The sequence below is a fragment of the Adiantum capillus-veneris genome, chromosome 13 (assembly GCF_014529385.1).
Source record: "Adiantum capillus-veneris isolate H3 chromosome 13, ASM1452938v2, whole genome shotgun sequence".
In the NCBI taxonomy this organism is placed as follows: domain Eukaryota; kingdom Viridiplantae; phylum Streptophyta; class Polypodiopsida; order Polypodiales; family Pteridaceae; genus Adiantum; species Adiantum capillus-veneris.
The window spans coordinates 116,820,665-116,843,410 of record NC_140943.1 but is presented as its reverse complement, the minus strand read 5'-3'; positions in this window follow the sequence as shown (position 1 = coordinate 116,843,410).

Here is a 22,746-nt window from a genome sequence, read left to right as displayed (position 1 = left end):
AGAGAGAGCCCTCCATGGGCCGTCAAAAGTGGCAAGTTCCAAGGACGGACAAAGGGAAATCTGGGGCGGTCTAAGATGGTCAAGGGCCCATCAGAGGGGGCTCCAAAGGGATAAAAGGGCACTCAAAGGCAAAGCCAACCAAGGAGGCACTCAACCTTCCAAAGGTGAGAAAAAAGAGGTAAAAATTAAAGATAATTAAAAATTGAAAATGATAGGGGCACTATGGACATTGCTAGTGCACCCCCCATTTAAGTACACACACACACACACACACACAGAGAGAGAGAACAGCTAAAGAGAAGTTGAAAGAAGAGTACCCACGGTCTTTCAAAGTTGCCAAATCGGGATGCCAAGTGGCCAATTAGGCTACAGTTCCCAAAGTTGAAGACCCCCCATATAAAAGCCATTTTTAAATCAAATGGGGGGACTTTCTAGTGCTGTTTTTTATGCTTGCAAATTGGAGTTTTTTGACAGAGGAGTGTGCCTGTCAACCCCCTTTGTATCTTTTCATAAAAATGACCATTGTGACAACATTAAAAAAATTTTATCTACCTTTTGAAGTGTAATAAAGCCAGTATTCCACACTCTTGCTATCATTTCCCCTCCCCCCCTCCTCATTCTCTTGCTCTTGTGTTTCCTTGTGGTGCCGGTAGTGTGGATGTGTGTGCCCAACACGGACCGGCGGTGCTTTGTGTGAGAGAGTGATATTGAGTGGTTGTGTGCATGTGCAAGTTGAGATAGACTGTGGCAATGGGTGTGCGCTATGTGGTGGTCCTGTGGAATGTGTGAGCATTGGGAAGTGAGCAGGCGGTGGTCTGCTAGTGTAAAGTGTGTTTTTTGAACGTGTTTTCGAGAGGATAGTGGTGTTGTGGATACCCTGAGCTATAGAAAGACAATCTGTTTGTGTGTCGGGTGTGTTCCCTCATTCCCCTCTCCAACATTTGTAGAAAATTGGAAAGCTATACAAAACTTGCAACATATAAAAAATAGCATATATTGATCAAACTTGTGTTGAAATGTGTGTACATATACACAACACAAAACTTTAGTAGTTGTCAAAATCACAAGATTAGTCAATACTCCTACAATACCAAAATAAGAGATTTCCAAAAACCTAAATCTTTGTATTCCCATTCGTGAACGCACTTTAACTTTAGAATGAAGGCCAAAACATGTTTGAAATTGAAATTTGGTTTTGGCTTCCTAATATCTTCACAACACTTTCAACACAACTTTGATTCATTAAATCAAAATAAATTTAGCAAAACAATTGATTGAATAATCACAACATACAAAGAGAACAACATAAACAAGAATCAAAACACAAGACACCATATTGGGTACCAACCATCCCCTCAATCATGATGAGGAATTGAAGCAATGGTACCCATGGAATTTGTTGCCCCTAATCTCAAGCTGGCTATAGAGCATGATATATATTACAACTCAACATTAAAGAAGAGATTGGATGAGATACTTACTTTTGACTCAACAATATGAATATATCAGTTCTAGTTGTTTTGTCTTGCAACATCCGATCCTATTCTTTCAGTTCAATCTAGTTGTCTGTCTACTTTTCCCATTGTCCATCTAAAATTTGATTGTATTCATCCCATTTTTTATGGTCTGATCTAATTGTGACTCTGAAGTTCTAACCTGGAATAGTTGCCATGTGACTAGCTCATTTTTAGTCTACATGTAGTGGCTCAGTTCAATGATATTGTAAGTGAGAGAAATGAGCTCATGTATGTAATAGGGTCAAGGTTAGGATCTTCTTCATAAGACGAAGAATGGAAACATGCACTAAATTTCATTGGTGGGGCCATTTAGCAAAAAGTAGTATGCTCATCAAGAGCTTCTTGAGAAGGAAAAATCAAGACTTAATCCCCTACATCAAAATTGTACTATCCCATTTTGTCAATGTTGTCCCCGCAAAGCGCATATAGTGCTTGAGGTTAATTGTTTATTCTTTGGTAATTTAATTTAATATTTCTACTCAAAATTGTGAGCTAAAAGAAGATAAGAGATAAAATTTCCTTGAGTAGTTATAGGAACTTCATGAGAGATTTTAGGAGAAAGCTCATAATTTTGTTGAAATATATCACCATAATATGATAGTGATCTGTGTAAGCACACTTAAGATTGCCAAGCATGTTTTTTCCCTCTTTAGGAGGTCTATTTTCATCAACTTGTATATGCACCCATTGCTTTAGGGTAATCCTTATCTTTTTATTAGCACACTCAGTGATACTACTTCCTTTGATGTGCGCCCTTAAGCTTCTCCTTCATCTTCTCCATATTTACATACATTTCTCTAGTCGTAAACAACAAGTGATATAAAAGTGGGCTTTGACATCTTGGGCACCATTGCCAACACCCTTTTGGGTGATGTTCTCTAATTGAATTGTTTTTGTGAGCGTTCACAACTAATTTTTTTTGCCTCCAAATTGGATATTGGCAATATTGCATAGGCTATTTTGTTCTTTTGGTGCATGTTTTTTTGACATACAATTTTCTATAAAGCAACCACATTGTAGTCTACTATGGGTTGTGCTATAGAGCATAACCTAGTTTTGTGCAAATTTTCCTCTACACATGCAACTTTTGCATCAGGTTAGCCAGTGGCCCCACAGATGACAACAATGATGATGTTTGCATGTCCTCTCCTGAGGAAAAACTAGATGGGACACCTACCCACTTTGGACATACATGATGCACCATGTCCTAGTTGCAAAGGGTGTTTGGAGCATTGTTTGTGGTTATGATGTAAGACCACGTTCTATGGATACATATTCTTGGATGATGGTGCATGTTCAAGTAGTTTTGTGGCTAGAGTTATTTTGCCTACTAGGAAGCATGCACGTTCGGACGCTAAGGACGTGCAAGATTATGCATTAATTGTGCTTTTTGTGAAGCATTCTATTACTCCATAAATTTCTCACAACATGAAAAAAAGGCATGGAAATAGAATAGCCTCTCTTTATGCACCTTCAAATTTGGCAAAAACTACTTTCTTATGTCACAAACTAGAGTCCAAGGTTGCACAATACGAGGATGCTATGGCTATATATCTTGTAGGAACTATATATTTTTGTCTCTACCTTTAGGCTTGTGGTAGAGAATAAACTCGTTCATGCAAAGTTTGATGGTCTTATCTCTGTATTGCTATATAAGTGGCCCAATCCAAAAAAGCCAAGGGTGAGTAGCATGCTTCAGAACAAGAATTTGTGGCTATGCAACAAAAGAGGAGTCCTGTTGATGCCACCTCCAATGCTTTTACAAGAAGCAAGCCCGACCTGATAGTTGTTGCATCTTCAAATAACAATTAGTCTGAGAATTTTCAAAATAAAGGCAAGAAGAAGCTTAAATTTCATTATTGTAGGAAAAATGATAATCTCATCAAGCATGTCCTAAGCTTAAGACTGAAAAGGCTTGGAAGAAAAAGGCAAATGCAATCATTGTAGATGCTTCTTTCAATGCAAACATGATAAGTGACCCATCCATTCACTATGCATGTATTGCAGAATGTGTGGATCATGTCTAGTACTTTGAGAGTGGTGCAATCAAGCACACTATGCTTGATCATGATTTTTTCACTTCTCTTGAGACTGTACCTAATGGGAATTCTATCATGTGTGCCGATAGTGCCTCTTATCTAGTTAAGGGAGTTGGAAAGATCATGCTTACTAATGTAGGTGGAAGCTCTTTCAAAATTTAAGATGCTTTATATGTACCTAAGGTTAAAAAAAACTTTTTCGTTTGTGTTGCACTTCCAAAACTTGGTCTTGTAGTCAAGTTTATGAATAACAAATGTATTATTCACAATCTAAGTTCTTATAATACTATTGTGGCATCTAACACTTTGTTTCATGGGCTGTATAAGCTCAATGCTTACAAGAAATGTGTGGAGGATTTAGCAAGCAAAGCTTCTAATGTGAGAGCTCTTTTGAATGCAAAACTTTGGCATGCGTGCTTTGCTCAACTAAATTTTGCTACCTTGCTATGTTTGTTGAAATGTGATATGGTTGCTTCATGGTCCCCTCTCAAGTCTCCATTGAAACGTCTATATGAAGGCTATATTTTGGGCAAAGTATAACATTCCAAGTTTCCAAACTGCTACTTGTTCATAGTGACATTTGTGGTTCTATACATACACAATATTTTGGTATTTTGTGATTCTTATTGATGATTACTCCATGCATGCATAGGTGTATCCACTTCTGACAAAGCTCAAAGTGTTTATGTGCTTTGTAAGGATGGTTCTATGTGGGCTACTTGCAAGTGCAACTTGTCCATAGTAACATTTGTGGTTTGATGCATACACCATCTTTTGGGAATCATTTGTATTTTGTGATTTTTATTGATGATTACTCTATGCATGCATGGGTGTATCATCTTTAGACAACACTCAAAGTGTTTATGTGCTTCATGAAATTTTTTCCTTTGGCAAAAAATGTGCCTGATTGTGCTATGTGCACCCTCCATTTCGATCAAAGGGGGGATCGTATGTCTAAGGAATTCTTTGTATTTATGGTGATTCATGGGATAAAACACCAATGTAGAGTGTCTTACTTCTCAACCAACCATTTTTGCTGAGAGGAAAACAAGTCACTTATGGAGATGATAGAATGTATGGTCATAGAGGGAAAAATACACACATAGTCCACTTTCCCACTTTCTTGCCACCCCACCCTTAGCCTCAACATGCCATGCAAGCCACAAAACACCCTCATTAGATTTGGGGAGTGTATGGAATAAGCAAGCATCAATTAGGCTAATAGGATGTTCGGGCTCATAGAAAGCTCTTCTTCTCCTCTACTATAACTCTCTCTCTCTCTCTCCACAACACACACACACACACACACAAATTATCCACCACATCTTTGTTAAAGTATTTCATGATGAGTAGCAATCATCTATGAGGATTATAACAAATATAAGTAAGGACATACCTATCTACTCATGATTTTTTGGCAAGCTTTCACCTACTCTTTGCAAGTACATAAGGCTCACATAATCGATCGGCCTTGAGAGAAGGGTCTATGATTGTTTTGTTTAGGTTAATTGTATGTAGCTAGCACATCATTTGTGAAGATCTTAACCTTCACAATACATTTGAGCTAAATCCTTTTCCTTTCATTAATACAAATTCTTTGAGGGAGGTTGGCCTCAGTAAATTGACCCTCATCGAGTCCCCTATTCTCTCTAATCTACTCAATTAGAGTATCTTACTTCAAAGAGGTTTATCTTTCCATTGCTATTGTTGCATGGTTAATCGATTTTTGCATCACACTACTTGTAACTAAATTGACAAATTCGACAACAATTCTACCTTGCATGTTACATAATGGTTAATCGATTTTTACGTCACATTACTTATAATTAAATTAAAAAATTTGACAACAAATTTTGAATTGCAAGGTAGCATTACCTTTTGAATGAATTAAAAGGTAATGCTAAATACATGACAAAATTATTTGGAAGTAGTTATTATTCATTGCAATGAAGGTTAGGATACATGAGGTATTCAGCATATTTTTTTTCTTGAGAGCCATTATTCCTCCTAAGGTATGGGAGGCTAGAATCTAGAGTAGAAGTGCCAAGTTGCACATAAGAGAAAAGGATGACATGCTTTTTTTGCATTGTGGAAGGATGTAAAATGGTCCTTAGGATAGCCAAAAGAGAATATTTTTTTCATTCCTAAATTCCCATTATCAACAAGTGAAATGGTGCCTCTCATTACACAATGCTTATTAAAAGTACCTAGCTTTAAACTGTTGAATGCTAAAACTGTACATAAAGATTTAACTAATTTTTGTTGTTTGCAATCCCTCACAAAAAGAGGGTGAGAAAATATATCACCTAAACAAAAACACTACAAGACATACTCCTCACCATCACACTACTGGAAAATCCCACAAAGGCCAATAGAATTACAATATTACTTTCCCCTACATAGGACTTTCTCAAAATTAGAGAGGTTGAAATCAACCTAAAATAGTTGTTTTAGCAACACCTACATGGCAAGGGTGACTTGTGAGTTGCAAAACTCACTCTATGAAGTCCTTCTAAGTATAGAGAGAGAATTTATTATGGGCTCTTCTACCACTATACACATCCACACATACATCTACACCAACACACAAAACAAATAGTACTCTTGAGGTTATCGTCCCCCCAATGCGATCATTCAATGTGAGTGTCAGGGAGGTGGTCTTCTTCTCGACAAGCAAGAATCCATTGACCTGAAGAGGGGTCCTTGACAAGGCCTTTGTTACTCTCTTGCCACCGAGAAGGGGGAATATGGGAATCTTTGATGAGGAAATCAGAGGATTTGTTAACTAAGACAGGGTTACGTCCAAACAAAGAATGAAAGGGGCAATTGAATCCATGAAATCCATCTAAAATGTGAAGATAAGCTTCTAAGTTGTGATGGGAAGAAAGGTCACTAGTGCGGCGAAGGTGAGGGGAGCAGTCAAAGTCAATCAATAGCTCCTTCCCAACGTGGCGATAGCCGCTCAAAACCTGTTTGAACAAAGCACGCTTTTATTGAATATAAAGTTGCCACTATAGAGTCATTTGAGCTACACATTGGTGTTGGGGTATAAAGCCCAATGTGGTCGTCCAGGTAAGTGGGCGGGCCGCCAGGTATGTACACATATTCTTTTGTAAAAACCTAATAAGAACTCACTATGCTCTACACATTACAATAGAGCGAGTTCACCATATCGTCGTGCTCTTCTTCTCGCACTCTCTCTCGCGTCGCACTTCCGCTCGTACTCCTTCAACTGGTATCAGAGCTCAGATCGAGGCTCGGGGCAGCACTGCAGGAGGCTAGAGTCACCAACTCAGATTGGAGTGAAATTCGACAGGCGAAGACACGGCCCCAAATCCTATGGGCAGGCCCTAAGGGCTTGGTGTTCTCAGAATTTCATTCTGAGGTCATCTTGGTCACCGTTCGGCTTCGACAAAGGTCTGCGCAGGCCATTTTCGACTACGTGGTCTCGGCGGCTGCAGATCCGACTGTGCAAATTTGGGGTTTTCGGCCTACGACTGCAGGTGTTGAGGATATGGGCACTCCCAGAGTGTTGATTTGTGGCTGTCTACACATCGAAGGACGGCTCACAGTTCTTGGAGGCGTGTCACATACGACACGGGCGCATCTACACATAGTCTGAGGCGACATCCACTAGTTCATCAGGTAGCTTGTGTTTGCTGCTTGATATTCCAGATTTCATCCTGACATTGCAGGTACTTCCACATGGGATGTATTGTCAGAGATGATGTATGTTTGTTGAGGGTTTGCTGGCTGTGAGTCACGCAGCAAACAACCGCCGCAGCGGTTACAGCATACAGTGGGAAATTTGTGGATGTATGACTTTGTGGGAAGTCTATGTACTGTCAGATTTACTACAGCCTTTGTTGACGGTCGAGTGAGGTTTTATTGAGCTGGGGGATTCTCGAATGTTGAGATCCTTTCGGTGATACAGGTCTTGGAGCGATCCCTCGAGCACCCTTAGATAGGCAGCTAGGATGTATTGACTGTGAGTTACACAGTTGGAATTGCATCTTTGCTTTACTGCCGTTGAGGCATTGTCGCAGTCTATGCTTACAGGACAGTGACAGGACAGTCAGAGACAGTACAGGTGCAGGACAGGTTTACCCCCAGCTTACACTGTCAAGAGACAGTGTTTTTTTTTGAGCTGTTTTTTGGTCTGTTTTTGAGTACACCATAGCCATTTTACAAAGGAGACTCTGCCAAAATTTATGCAGAATCTGAAGCTTTTTTGGTTCATTTGACAGGTTGATATTGGTTCAGAGGTCAGTTTACAGGGGAAACTCTGCCGAATTTTTCCCAGGAAAATAAACCACTGTGGAGCGTAGCTATGGATGGATCACAGGACACTTCTCTTTACAATATCAAGAAGCTGGATGGAACCAATTTCCCATTGTGGAAGAAGCAGATTTGGCACGTGTTGGTACAAAAGAAGCAGATAAAACCTATAAAGCTCAAAGGGATAAAACCAGAAGATATGGACGAAGATGAATGGAGCGAAATGGATGAATTGGCACTTTCTACCATTATGCTGACTTTGGTAGAAAGCGTTTACTTCAATGTAGCAGACGAGATGTCGGCTTATCAAGCATGGTTAAAGCTGAGTGATCTTTATGAGAAGTAGAGTGCAGCTTCACAGGTATACTGGCTTAAGAAGCTTGTTGACTTGAAGATGAAAGAAGGGACACCTATGTCCAATCAACTGAATGAATTCAACACAATCTATAGTCAGTTGTCAGCTCAAGGTGTCAAGTTTGATGAACCTGTTAGAGCTATGTTCCTGTTGATCACATTGCCAAAAAGTTGGGACACTTTTCGCACAGCTTTGAGTAATTCTGCACCTCCAGATGGTTTGAACATAGAAGGTGTAGAAGGAAGTCTGCTTACTGAAGAAACCAATAGAAATACAATGGACAAAGGCAAAGGAACAGCCTTAGTTGTCAGGGGAAGGACCAAAGAAAAGTACAAAGGTGGAAAGAGGAATCAGTCTCGTAGCAAGTCCCATAGTGCTAAAGGCAAGAGTGACATAGAATGCTACCATTGTGGCAAGAAGGGTCACATGAAAAGAGACTAAAGAGAATGGAAAGCAGAAAAAGGCAAAGAGAAAGTTGAAGACCATGGTGAGAAGAACAAGTCCTCAGTGAAGATTCAAGAAATAAATGTGACAAACACAGTTGCAGAGGATGGAAGTCTAGTGTCAGGAGACATATACTTCTTGAAGAATACAATGGACTCAGCTCTTCTTACAGCATCTGATGGAAATGCACTGAGTGACTGGATTATAGACTCAGGGGCATCACTTCATGTGTCTCCAAACAAGGAGTGGTTTACCTCTTATGTGACCACTAAAGATCATGTATCGGCTAGGCAATGGGCAGACATGTGAGATCTTAGGTGTTGGAGATGTTCAATTGAAGTTTCAGAATGGCTCTTCTTTCATGCTGAAGAATGTGAGACATGTTCCCGCAATTACAAAGAGCTTGATCAGCACAGGTTTACTTGATGATGCTGGCTACGTCACCACTTTTGGACAGAACATGTGGAAGATATCCAAGGGTTCTATGACAGTAGCACATGGAGTAAAGTCTGGAGGACTTTACATGATTTATGTATCAAATGTCTCTAAAAATGTAATCAATGTAACCGAGCAGCCGAACGTTTCTTTGTGGCATAGCCGGTTAGGACATATGTCCAAGAAGGGAATGGAAATCTTGTCTCGTTCTGGTTATTTGCCTGGCTTTTCATTTAATGATTTTGAATTCTGTGAACATTGTCTGTATGGTAAGCAAACACAGCAGCCACATAAGCATAGAAGCAGTAGAAGAGATACACAGTTGGCACTTGTTCATAGTGATTTGTGTGGACCTATGCCTAACCTATCTCTAGGGGGAGCTTCTTACTTTATGACATTTATAGATGATTACTCAAGGAAAGTATGGGTTTACTTTCTCAAGCACAAGGATGAAGCGTTTAGTGTTTTCAAAACGTTTGTGACACTTGTGGAGAATCAAAGTGGCAAGAAGCTTAAATGCTTACGCACTGACAATGGTGGAGAGTATGTTTGAAAGGTCTTTCAGGACTTTTGTGAGTCAAAAGGTATAAAACGTGAACTTACTGCTCCTTACAATCCTCCTCAAAATGGTGTTGCTGAGAGGATGAATAGGACCATACGAGAGAAGGTCAGAAGTATGTTGTCTAATGCACAACTGCCAAATGGGTTTTGGGCTGAAGCTGTATCAACAGCTGTTCATCTTGTAAATAGATCTCCTAGCAAGGTTTTGAAGAAGGATTCAGTGCCAGAGATGGTATGGTCAGGAAAAATGCCCTCATACAAGCATCTCAGAGTCTTTGGCTGTGAGGCATATACTCACGTTCCAAAGGAATTTAGGAACAAACTTGAGCCAAAGAGTAGAAAGTGCATCTTTCTAGGCTATGGTAATTCTGGTGAGATGGGGTACAGACTTTGGGATCCCGAATCCAGAAAGGTTGTCCGCAGCAATGATGTTCACTTTAATGAATCCAAATATCATTCTAAACTAGAGAGGGTTGAGGAGATTAGAAGAGTTGTCTTCCAAGAAGATGGACCTGCACGTGCAAGACAAAATGTCAGGGCTCAAGAGGAGCAAGGACAGGATAGAATGGAACCACAGGTTGTGGCTGAGCCTGAGCCACCTATTGTGCGTAGATCTGGACGTGTCACGCGACCTCCTGATAGGTTTGTTCCATCTCTGAACTATGTGATGTTGACTGATTGCAATGAGCCTTCATGTTACAAGGAAGCAGTGCAAATGAATGACTCCGGGAATTGGCAGTTGGCCATGCAGTTAGAGATGACAGCTCTGCATAAAAACCAGACATGGAAGCTAGTTAAATTACCACGGGGCAAAAAGGCTCTACCTTGTAAATGGGTTTACAGGTATAAGATCACCGCTCATGATAGTCAACCAAAGTACAAAGCAAGGCTTGTTGCCAAGGGCTTTAAGCAAGAACAAGGCACTGACTTTGATGAAGTCTTCTCTCCGGTTGTCAAGATGACTCCATTGAGATGCTTTCTTGCATTGGTTGCCATATTAGATTTGGTGTTGCACCACATGGATGTCAAGACAGCGTTCTTGCATGGTGATTTAGATGTGGAAATTTACATGCAACAGCCAGAAGGGTTTGTTGAGAAAGGCAAGGAAGATTGGGTATGCCAGTTGTTAAAGAGTCTTTATGGCTTAAAACAATCACCGAGGGCATTGTACCATAAATTCCACAAGTTTATGCTTTCTCAAGGCTACAAACGTAGTGAGTTCGATCACTGTCTATATACAAAGAAGGCTAAGGATGGCAGTTGGCTTATCCTTATTTTGTATGTGGATGACATGTTGATTGTTGGCAAGCACTTGGAAGAAATTTCAGCTTTGAAGTCAAAGATGGCAAAATCGTTTGACATGAAAGACATGGGTGAGGCAAGTCATATACTTGGTATGCGCATTGAGAGAGACAGATCAAAGAAGTTGATTTGGTTATCTCAAACAGAGTATATTGACAAGGTTTTGCAACGTTTCAATATGTAGAAGGGAAAGGCACTGAGTGTTCCATTGCCACCATATGTGAAACTTAGCAAACAAGATTGTCCTGTGTCTGAGGAAGAACAGGCTGAAATGGATAAGATTCCATATGCGTCTGCAGTGGGTAGTTTGATGTATACAATGATTGCTACTCGCCCAGACATTGCATTTGCAGTGGGAGTAGTAAGTCGATACATGTCAAACCTAGGCAAGAAACATTGGGAGGCAGTGAAAGGAATATTGAGATACCTGAAAGCTACAAAGAGTATGCGTATATGCTATGGGAGTCAGGAGCTAAGTGTAAAGGGTTTTACAGACTCAGATTATGCAGGTGACTTAGACAACCGAAGGTCTACGTCAGGGTATGTCTTTACATGGCTGGTGGAGCAGTATCATGGCGTTCTAGATTACAAGATTGTGTTACTCAGTCTACTACAGAGGCTGAATATGTTGCACCATCAGAGGCATGCAAAGAATCAATTTGGCTTAATCGACTAGTAACAGATTTGGGAATCAAAGAAGAGATGCCTGTGTTATATTATGATAGTCAAAGTGCTATACAATTGGCTCGCAATCCAGTTTATCACTCATAGACAAAGCATGTGGATGTGAAGTATCATTTCATCAGGGAAATGCTCGAGGATAAGCAACTTCAGCTTGTCAAAGTTCACACCACAGAAAATCTTGCTGATCTACTTACAAAAGGACTTCCCTCAGAGAGCTTTGCGCATTTTCGCAAGCAGATAGGTGTAGGGTAGTACATCACTTCTCTACATCTCTTGTATCATCAACGACAAAGATTGACTTTTTTGTCTTTTAATTGAGTTAATTTTCTTTAATTACGTAAACTCATTTTGAAATAACGCAAAAATAGTAAGCCAGGTAGCGATAGTGGCTGATTTGCAGGACAGAAACGTGGTGCGCAGGTTGCTTAGCACTTGCTGCGCAAAGCCACGCTTTTTCAATCGTTTGATTATTACATGAGAATCCTTGTCGCAGCTTTGAATCTGACGTTCTATAGGGGTGGGCCCGTGTTCATCTGTCAATCTATTACAAATTGACAGTGGCAATTGCCTCCCAGAAATCTCTCTATGATAGAGTTCCCTGAGAAGTAGACGACCTATTTAGAATTGGCGTGGAGTCTTCTGCTGAATGGGTACCTTGCGATACTTCGCCTTGCCTACTCAAGTATTGTATAGACATGCAGAAAAGGGTGTTCCTGGGTTGGGTGGAGGAGTTTACTAGCTTGTATAGTAGCTTCTCTCACACTGAAAGTACCACATTGGACTTTAAGTGGGAGGTTGTTGGGGTATAAAGCCCAATGTGGTCGCCCAGGTAAGTGGGCGGGCCGTCAGGTATGTACACATATTCTTTTGTAAAAACCTAATAAGAACTCACTATGCTCTACACATTACAGTAGAGTGAGTTCACCATATCGTCGTGCTCTTCTTCTCGCACTCTCTCTCGCGTCGCACTTCCGCTCGTACTCCTTCAATTGGAGATAGTAGGTGCCCCAATTTGATTGAAATGAAATATTAATCAAACTTTCAAAGATGAAAAGTGAGGGTGAATTGTGCATGCAAGGTCAATGAAGGTAACTATGTACCTTGTCAACAATGATGATGACGACTGGGACAAGCACATTATCAATTTTTTTGAGAGCTTGAGAGAGTGGTCCAAGCTAACAACAAGGTGCTTTGAGTTTTCCTTGAGGCCTTGTGAGAACATAGAAGGTGGTGGTTTACACATCTGTGGAATACCCCCTCTCAATCTGATGAATGACAAAATGAAATAGGACAGCTAAAGAACAATATTGAACTTTTCTACTGCAACATAAAATTTGCAAGGTTTGAATGAGTACAAGGAGCACTGTGTGCCAACAACTGAGTAGTTGTGTCTTGATCTTTTTGTAGATGATTAATGTAGAAAAGGATGTGTCTCCCTCTCCACTTATTTCTATAGCCAAGCTTATGAAGCTCTCTTGAGATAATGAAATAGAAGAACTCTTTTTGTCTTACTCCTTGTGTCATTTTTAATCTAATTTTGATAATAGTTCCACTTTGGTACATGACTCCTCAACACCCATTTTTATTATTCTCCTTCTCTTGCTACTTATCTATCATCACAACAAGCAAATGTTGCTAATCTTTGAAGGAAATTCTAATGGAATATAAACATGTATTTCCCTAAGATCTACCTCTTGGGTTACCACTGATATGTTTTGTGTTGCATTGCATAGACGTGGTTGCAGGTACTAAATCCAGTAGTAAATCACCTTATAGAATGAGTTATTTTGAGGCTATTGAGGTAGAATGTTAGCTTGTTGACTACCTCAATAGAGGGATTATTTAATCAAGTTCTTCACCTTGGACATCTTCCTCTTTCCTGGTGAAGAAAAAACGGTACTATGCATATGTGCATAGATTATTATTTTATTGTCCACTGTTTGAGGTCATGACTCAGTCTGGGTGGTTGTATATACGTTAACTAAACTTTGTAGATTTATTCCGACTAAGTCCACTATTAAAACTCCAAAGGTAGCCAAACTATTTGTTGACAATCTGTACAAGTTATATGGATTGCCCAAAAACGTTGTGATTGATCATGATCCCAAGTTTAACAGCTACTTATGGAGGGCTATCTTTAAATGTTTGGGTACACAAATCAACATCAGTGCTTTAGATTATCCAAAAACAAATGGGTAGATTCAACGAGTCAACCAAGTACTAGAGGATATGAGAAGCGATCCAATTGGGAATATTACCTCCCTCTTTTGGAGTTTGCTTATAATAGTGCTAAGCATGTTACAATACGCTTTAGTCATTTCATGCTTATGTATGGTTTTCGACATTGATCACCAGCTATGGTGGGGTTAGATATTGAGAAAATTCAACAAATCAAGGACAATATCCAAGATCATATATATATATATATATATATATATGCTAAAACTTACTCGTCAAAATGTTCGACAAATGCAAGATAGATACAAAAAGTACACTGATGAGAAGGGTCACCAAGTAACCTTCATGGAAGGAGAAGAGGTATTTTTACGTATGCCATAACATTCAAAGTCTAAAAGTTGGACCAACACATAAATTAACTCCTAATATTGTGGCCTGTTTAAAATACTTAAGCGATTTGGGGACAAGGTCTACAAATTGTTTCTACCTAGGCCCAAGAGAGAGAGAGTCTCTCACCACCTAAAGCTAGCAATCATTGATGATAGTGGAGGTGACTTGTAGTTGGCACTCCCCCCCTGGGCACCCCCTCCCCCCATTGGTTGGAATCGACACCATGTCTACCTGCTTTTAGTAGGTTGTTAGCGTCCATGTCAGCATTGGTCTCTCAAATTTGGACCTTCAACCATTCATCTTATTGTGTCCTTTAGGTGACCATGTGGTGGTCAAAGTTGTGACCTCCTTTTGGTGATCCCCCTAGTCTAGGTTAGTCCAACTTTGGCACCCAAGGTGTGAACCTATTGTTGTAAGAGCCTCTAAAAGGTTCATAAAAGGTCCACTCTTTTTTGTGTGCAAACATATGTGCTCTCTATTCTCCTTCCATGGATCCTCACCACATGCACCCACTAGAGCTCTCTCAATTCCTTTAACTGGTATCAGAACTGAGGGTCTTAGATCCTTGGCATGAGAGCTAGGTGGGGCATGAGAGTTGAGGTTTTAGATCCTTGGCATCAGAGCTAGATGGGGCATCGAAAGCTGTGGATATTCTCTCTCCCTTTAATTGGTATCCGAGCTGAGGGTCTTGGGTCATTGGCATGAGATTTAGGTGGGGCATCCAAAGCTGTGTAGATTGTGACTCAATTGTCAGAGCACACATCTAGAACATTTGTGTTTGATTTGTAGTGAAAAGGAAACATCTTTGAGTTTTTGAGATTGACTATAATTATCAGCGGCACAAGCTAGGGTGATATATCGGCAATAGAGCCTTATACACACATAGTATCCCACTTGCTGGAGTAACATGCAAAACTTAGCTCTGTAAGTTTCCACATCAAATCGCTTCTGCTTTCACAATCGCAAGCGCTCTAGCATCTGCGGAGTTGTTTTCTTCGTACAAAATCTCTTCAAGGGCATTGCAATAATGCCCAAAAAGTTTTTAAAATAATCCACCGGATATTTTGCAAGCCATTTTGAAGATTTTTTTCTCAAAGTCGTTTCAAATATCGCTTCATTATGCATAACATCACCAGTACTATCCAATACTGCTTCCTTATGCATCATATCACCACTAATATCCAGTACTGATTCCTTATGCACGACATCACCACTACCATCCAATAGTGCATACCGCTTTTCAAAGGATCAAGCATGTGAATCAGGATCTTCATAAGATTTTCTTGCAAATTTTCCATACTTAAGACCATGATGCTTACCGCCTAGTTTTGCCATGCCAAGAATTTTGCAAATGTCTCGTCCAGTCAGAACGGGAACTGTTGAACTTCTAGGTAGGACTCCCACAACTACACTTGGTCCGATTAGTGTAGAGGAATCCAAAAATGTTGTGTCACCACCACAAGGATCATGACTTGCGACAATAGACGGTATTGTATCCATAGTTGCGGCAATACTTCCTCTGAGGCTCAATCCCACTAGCATCGACAAAAGTAGTTCCGAAAAGCCGACGCCATCTTATTCATAAGCTCAATCCGAAGAAGGAGGCATGGTCTGCAAAAATTTCGGAGTGGACTTAGATCTGCATCATTCATAATTGGTTAACTTGGGCGAATGTATCCGTGACTTCAATCGTATTGATTTCCAGTGTCCTTTCCTCCCATGGATCTTTCAGTTCCGCCAGAGTGGCATCAGGGGTTAAGCTGATTACTGTCTTGGTGAAAGAAGAATGGGAGAAGGTGGAGCATCTCCGTTGATACATGAAATCCATTGTGCCGTGTCTCAGTGATCAGCACCATGAATCCTGATTCCGCAGCTACCACAGGTTCAAAGTCGATCATGGTCGTGATTGTCATCCATATATGAAGATGACTACAAACATAATTCAAGACTACACCATTACACACAGATAAGGTATAAGAGATTCAACAAAATCCACTATACTACTATTATCATTCTTATTAGAATACATCTTCATCATTAAGTATAGTTACATAGAATGCAAAGCGCGTCTAGCTTTATAGCTCCACATGAACATAGCGGTACAAAAGGATCGCACCATTTCCAATTAGTGCTCCTGTCGATTCATACATTGACTAAGGTTTCCAGCAGCCTAACACTTAAGCTTGTCATTGGCTAGTGATGCATCATACATACTCCATCATTTGCGATACATTTCTCAGATGAGATAGAGTTTGATCTTGGTGAGGTAGTTGAGAAACAATGAATATCAAGTAGTACTTAAAGACTAATTCTTCTAGAAGTATTGTGGTTTGCTAGTCATTGCGAGAGGAGTTTGGAATGGCTTGGTCTACCCTATGCATGTATTTGAAATACGAGATGACATAGCCTCAATTGTGTTGCAGGCATATCAACGAGAGACAAGAAGACGAGTCTCTTTCATGGATCTGTATATTGTTGTGCAAGACATGTCTGTTGCTATAGAATTAGAGCAGCCATGCTCTAGTGAGACACAAGAGCTTGATCCTCTTAAGACAGAGATGCCTCCTATGACAGAGATGAGAGATATGATTTTTTTGACATGGGCATGCAAGAGAATGATTTGTGATTCCAAGACACGTGGATACACTCCCTATGGACGATGAGGGAGTGATGACTACCCTAGAGTCAGGATTGATGCGTCCATGCATGACTAGTTATGGTGGTGATGCACTGCGCTTTGAGATCCCTGTTGTGGCAGAGGTCTCTATACATGGCGTTGATGTGATTGCCATGGACATATTGACAAAGATTCTTGTTTTTCATCAGCCTTCAGGACTATCATGTATAGCCTCCTAGTGTGTCGAGACCAGACATGGGAGTTGCAGTGGGAGAATTTTTAGCTGGGATTGTCAATTGTGTGATGATTGACACTAGTATGCTGCATCATGGAGCAATGCAGGTCAGCACAAGATATATGGTGGCATGCATCGACGTTGAGAGAGCCAGTGTGGGCAGATGTTGAGATGAGATTCCTCCATATACCTCATGTACATACTACTAGGTCGTATAGTAGTACCACTTATTAGCATATTCGCCTTTAAGTGAAGATTGTTGAGATAAATGTGGTGTGTCTCTTACCTCGTCAGATGTGCTAGAGGCATTCGACTGTCCTTCATTTGTACACACCTTATTTTTTACTAGATAGAAGAATAAGGGGCTCTTTCACATTGTGGCGAGTAGCTCCACCCACATCCTATGTCTCCTGCTTTCTCTCTTTCTTTCTACATGCATCTCATTCACATACTCTTCATTGTGTAGTTTTCTCTTGCGTGTCTTTTCTCGGGGGTGGAGTCTCTACCAATTGTATTATGGCTTCCCCTTTGTTAAGAGGTTAGTGTCTACCTGGTCGAGGTGCACATGACCTTTGTAGTTTTTAATAGCCTCCTTCAATAAGTGGAGTGATTTCTTTTGGTCTAACAATTCCTCTTAATGGTTCTCTCTCTCTCTCTCTCTCTCTCTCTCTCTCTCTCTCTCTCTCTCTCTCTCTCTAGTTTCCTCTTGATGAGTAGGTCATAAGTTCAAGACTTGTCAGATAGAATATTGAAGTCTCTTAGGATTGTTCCTAGAACTTTGTTACTTCTATTCTTTTTTTTTGTGTGTGTGTGTGTGCGCGTGTGTGTAGATTCTCTTGACGAGAAGGTCTTATGTTCAAGGCTTGTCGAATAGATTTTTGAGGTCCATGCCCCCCCCCCCCCCCCCCCCCCCCCCCCCCCCGCAATACACACAAGTCACACATGAGAAGTTTTTAGGCCGCTTACACAATGCCTGCCTAAAGTCGGGCATGCTAGTGTGGACTCTAGGAAATCACTTGCCATTCTCCAAGCAAAAAGTTGAGGGGCCAAGAAGATGGACAATGAAACTCCCCTGCCCAAGGTTAAGCAGGGATGGAACCCGCATCACGACAACAACAAAAGCTAGGTGCAACCAATTGGTTGCATGCATGTTGTTGCATATGGACCTGTTCATTTAATATTTACTTCTAATTGGGCAAAGAGATGTGTAAAACATGCCTGATCATCCCAAAAGGAGGGTGAGTGTTGGCCCATTGATGTGTAACCAGCCTAGTGGGCGAGGATGGAACCTGCATCATGACAACATCAAAAGTTCAGCGCAACCAATAGGTTGCACGCATTTTGATGCATATGGACCCATTCATTTAATATCTACTTCTAATTGCACATGCATAAGTGTGAAACGTGCATGCCCACCCTAAAAAGAGGATGGGTGCTTGTCCATTGGTGTGTTCCTAGCCTTATTATCATAGGAACATTCTCAAGAGACACGAGTGAGAGAGCGTGCACATGAGAGGCAATCGATTGATTTAAACGTGCCTCTGTGCTGAATGATTGTGAGCGAACGTCGAAGTGCACACATGATGTCCATTAGGTTGCCGACGCTATCACTATGACAGGCAGCTTTTGCAAAGGGCATTCCAAAAGCAGCTCACATACGATTTCAACCAATAAAACACTTCCTCGCTATTTCAAACGAAGGCATTTGGATTGATGCTTTCTCACCTTCCTTTAAGATTCGATCATTGGAATCCCTTCACGATGGGGATGATGAAAAAATAAAGGTGGGTAAAAAACAGTAGACATATAGGCTCAAATGTCTTTGGAGTAAAAAACAGTGGACCTACTACCGGCTCAAATGTCTCTTGGCTTTTCAACAAGCATAGTGTATTACATTGGCTTATCCTACATCAGGGGTTATGGAAAGGTTCAAGAGCCAAAAAGGCTAGTATATGTGATGGAGTTTGCCAAAGATGCAAGTAAGAGGAAGAAACCATCCCTCATCTATTTCTTAACTGTAATTATTTATCTAAACTGGTTGACTTTCTCTCTGAGAAATGCAGTTAGGTAAACCACGAGAAAATGCAAGCTCTAGATATCTTACTTGGGAACTCAAAGGGTCTGGATATCCCCTTATGGAACATATGGAGAGCCTTGCTACTCTAGCATAATCGAATCAATAGGAACTTGGAGATCTTCTCTCAGAGTCCTCTTGTTCACCCTTTTGCCCTCCTATATTATTTGAAAAGAGCTGCCAACCGACTGTGTTCAAAGTCTAAAGAAGCTCCTGCTAGATATTCAGATGGGTCTATACTGTCAATCTCCACTTTAAAGGGATCTCTTAAATGACAGAAATGGAATTCTAGAATCCCCTTTTACTATTTTGACTTGAGATTTAGGATGTAGAACCTTTTTTTGTAATCTTTTGTAGGTGATGTCTCTTCCCATAACGCCTCGTCACTATATGGCACAGCCATATGGCTCCAAGGGGATCTACGACTTAAATTTGGGGGACGAGGCGGCTTTAATCTCAGCCGTTGGATCATGCAATGAACTAGGGGTGAACTAGGATGAACTAGAGATGGGTGAGCTAAGGGTGAAATAGGGGCGAGTAAACTAGGGTGTGACCATGTGTCATGCCAACATGGGCAACGCGCTAGCGTGGTGGTAGGGCATTTGTGTAGTAACCGAGAGGTCTCGTGTTCGATTCACACCCCGCGAGGAAAGTGAACTAGGGGTGAATTCAGGGTGCCATTTTTGCCCCGAGTTCACCCTTAATTTACCTCGAGTTCACCCCTAGTTCACCAAAGATCGGACGGCTGAGATCAAAGCCGCTTCACACCCCCAAATTTGGGCCTTAGAGCCCCCCTCATTGACCCCGTGTAAGATAGTGAGAGGCCCTACCGGGACCCTGTATCATTTCATTTCCATCCCTTTTTAATACATCTTCTAAGTTCTTACATTTTCAAAAAGAAACAAGTGAAAGGGTCACGACGGCTTTCAAAAACAATAAGAAAATGATAAAATTGTTAGGTTGAACTAAACTGGTATCACTGTTTGGGAAAGGATTGCCTTAGCTTAATCTTGAGCTGATTGAAAATTGAGACTAGCTAACTGCAAACCATGGTAAACGGAAGAAAAACCGATGAAATATGTGAGAAAGTCGTCCAAAAATTTTGCAAATCTCAAAATTTCTTCTAGTATTTCTGATTTTCTTCTTTGCAAGGAAGAAACTCGATCAGCAGCCACTTATAAAGTTAACACTGATTGGAATCAAGCTATAAAATGCAAAAAATGTAAAGCCATGTGAAGTTGTGAAATGAAAAGAACTAATTAATATATATGCGTGTGTATAGAATTAACTAGAATTATGCAAAGTGAAGCTTCACTTTAGGATTGTAAAACAATAGAATGCAAAAAAAACATACCTGTGTGTGTAAAATTTACTAAAATTTATGCAAGGTGAAACTTCACTTTAGCATTCTGAAACAACTAGTACAACGGCACCCCCTTCGGCGGCGGCACTACCTACAGTGGGTCTCGCTCGCTCTTACCAATGGTACAATGGTAACTTCCTCCACTGGTGCTTAGGCATGCCAACACTATCTACATAAGACCTACATTTAAAGAGAAAGAGAGATGTAGAAAGAGAGATGTGCTTGCTGACTTCCTCTCTTGCCCATAGACGATGGCATCCTTTCTCTCTATCTATCTGTTTAAGTTGTATCCCATTTCAATATAAAACTTCTATTTCACTCTAATTTTCTCTCTTTAAGGATAATAATTCTCTCTCTCTCTCTCTCTCTAATTCTCTCTCTTCGCTAACTAACAATATTATTTGCCCATATTAGCATGTTGTGTAATTCCACATGCCTTCAAGGTGCAAGTGTACGTCATTGAATTTGGAGAAATAGTAAATACCCTCTCTCCATCTCTTGAAAACACCCCAGAGCTTCCTGACCCTATCCCTATTGTGGACATATCATGCAATCAATGCACTCCATGAGACAACATTGTGGATAGGAAGCTTGTCAAGGACCTGCTGCACTCTTCCCCTCCATGTTTGCTTGTGTAGCAGATATTGTTACTTTCTTGGTGCTACTCTGATGATTGCATCTAGAGAGATACCCTCGCTTGACATCCGCCAAAAACAACTTGTTGGCCAAGTTGGGCATATCCCACAATCAGTCATTCCAAGAGACGACATCTTGAATAGGAAGGTCCTCAAGCACTTTTTTTGCTTTATGAAGTGCACCACACATGGCAGATATGTCGACCAAACCAGCCGTGTAATGCCTCATGCCTTCAAGGTGGAAGTGAACATGATTGTGATTAGAGAGATGCCCTCTCTCTGAATCTACTAAAACTAGCCCAAAGCTTCCTGAACCTGACCCTATTGGACATATCAATGAACTCCATAAGACAACGTTGCGGGCACGAAGCTCGTGGAGGTCCTGTTGCACTCTTCCACTCCATGTTTTCTTTTATAGTGGGATATTGTTGGTTTCTTGGTGCTGCTCTGCTGATTACATATGAAGAGACACCCTTGCTAGGCATCGACCAAAAGCAATCCAGAGCTTCTTGGCGAAGTTGGGCATATCCCACAACCAATGCATTCCAAGAGACAACATCCCGGACAGGAAGCTCCTCAAGCACTTTTTGTGCTTTATGAAGTGCACCACGTTTCGCATGCATGCCAACCAAGGTAGTGCACTCTTCCCCTCCATGTTTTCTTGTGTAGAGGATATGCTAGTTTCTTGGTGCTACTCTATTGATTGCACCTAGAGAGAGACCCTCGCTTGGCATTCATCAAAAATAGCCTAGAACTTCTTGGCCAAGTTGGGCGTATTCCACAATCAATGCATTCCAAGAGACAACATCCCAGATAGGAAGCTCCTCAATTACTTTTTGTGCTTTATAAAGTGCACCACATTTGGCATACATGTCGACCAAGGTAGTATACTCTTCCTCTCCATATTTGCTTGTGTAGTGGATATTGCTACTTTCTTAGTGCTGCTCTGCTGATTCGCTGCTCTATAATGATGCCACCTTTGGCAGCGGCACCACCTTTGATGGTGCTATGTAGATTATCTTAGCTCAGACATGTCAACACAATCTACATGCAATGCCTTTTGGCAGGTTAGAGAAGCAACCATAAAATACTGGTTATCATAGAGAGAGAGAGAGAGAGAGAGAGAGAGAGAGAGAGAGAGAGAGAGAGAGAGAGAGAGAGAGTAATACGGTTTCTAAGTGCTCACATGTAACCTACAAATGTGGCCCCTTCATTAGAGGACAATTCTGTGTTCTTACCAAAATCGGCATATATCTTGATGCCTTACACCTCTAGTAGGGAGACATTTGCAAACTGCTTATCGACTTCTCCCTTCCCAATGCAAAAGCTCAGGTGATGGTTTTGCTCTAAATTTTAAATTTGAAAGTTAGAAAACCTTTGATTTTTTTCTCCAACAACGCCCCCCTCTATTTTGGGCAATAGTCCCCAAGGCTGTTCTTAGAGCAATCTACCACACTTTAGAGAGATTGAAGAGAAGTTTTAACATCGTAAGAACAGTCCCTAGAGACCTCTATCTGATGAGGAGAGAGAGAGAGAGAGAGAGAGAGAGAGGTAGAGGGGGAGGCAATAGGCTCTCTTGTTTTTACTTAAAACAATTTAATATTCAAGGATAAAATTTGTTACTAAAGGATTTTATATA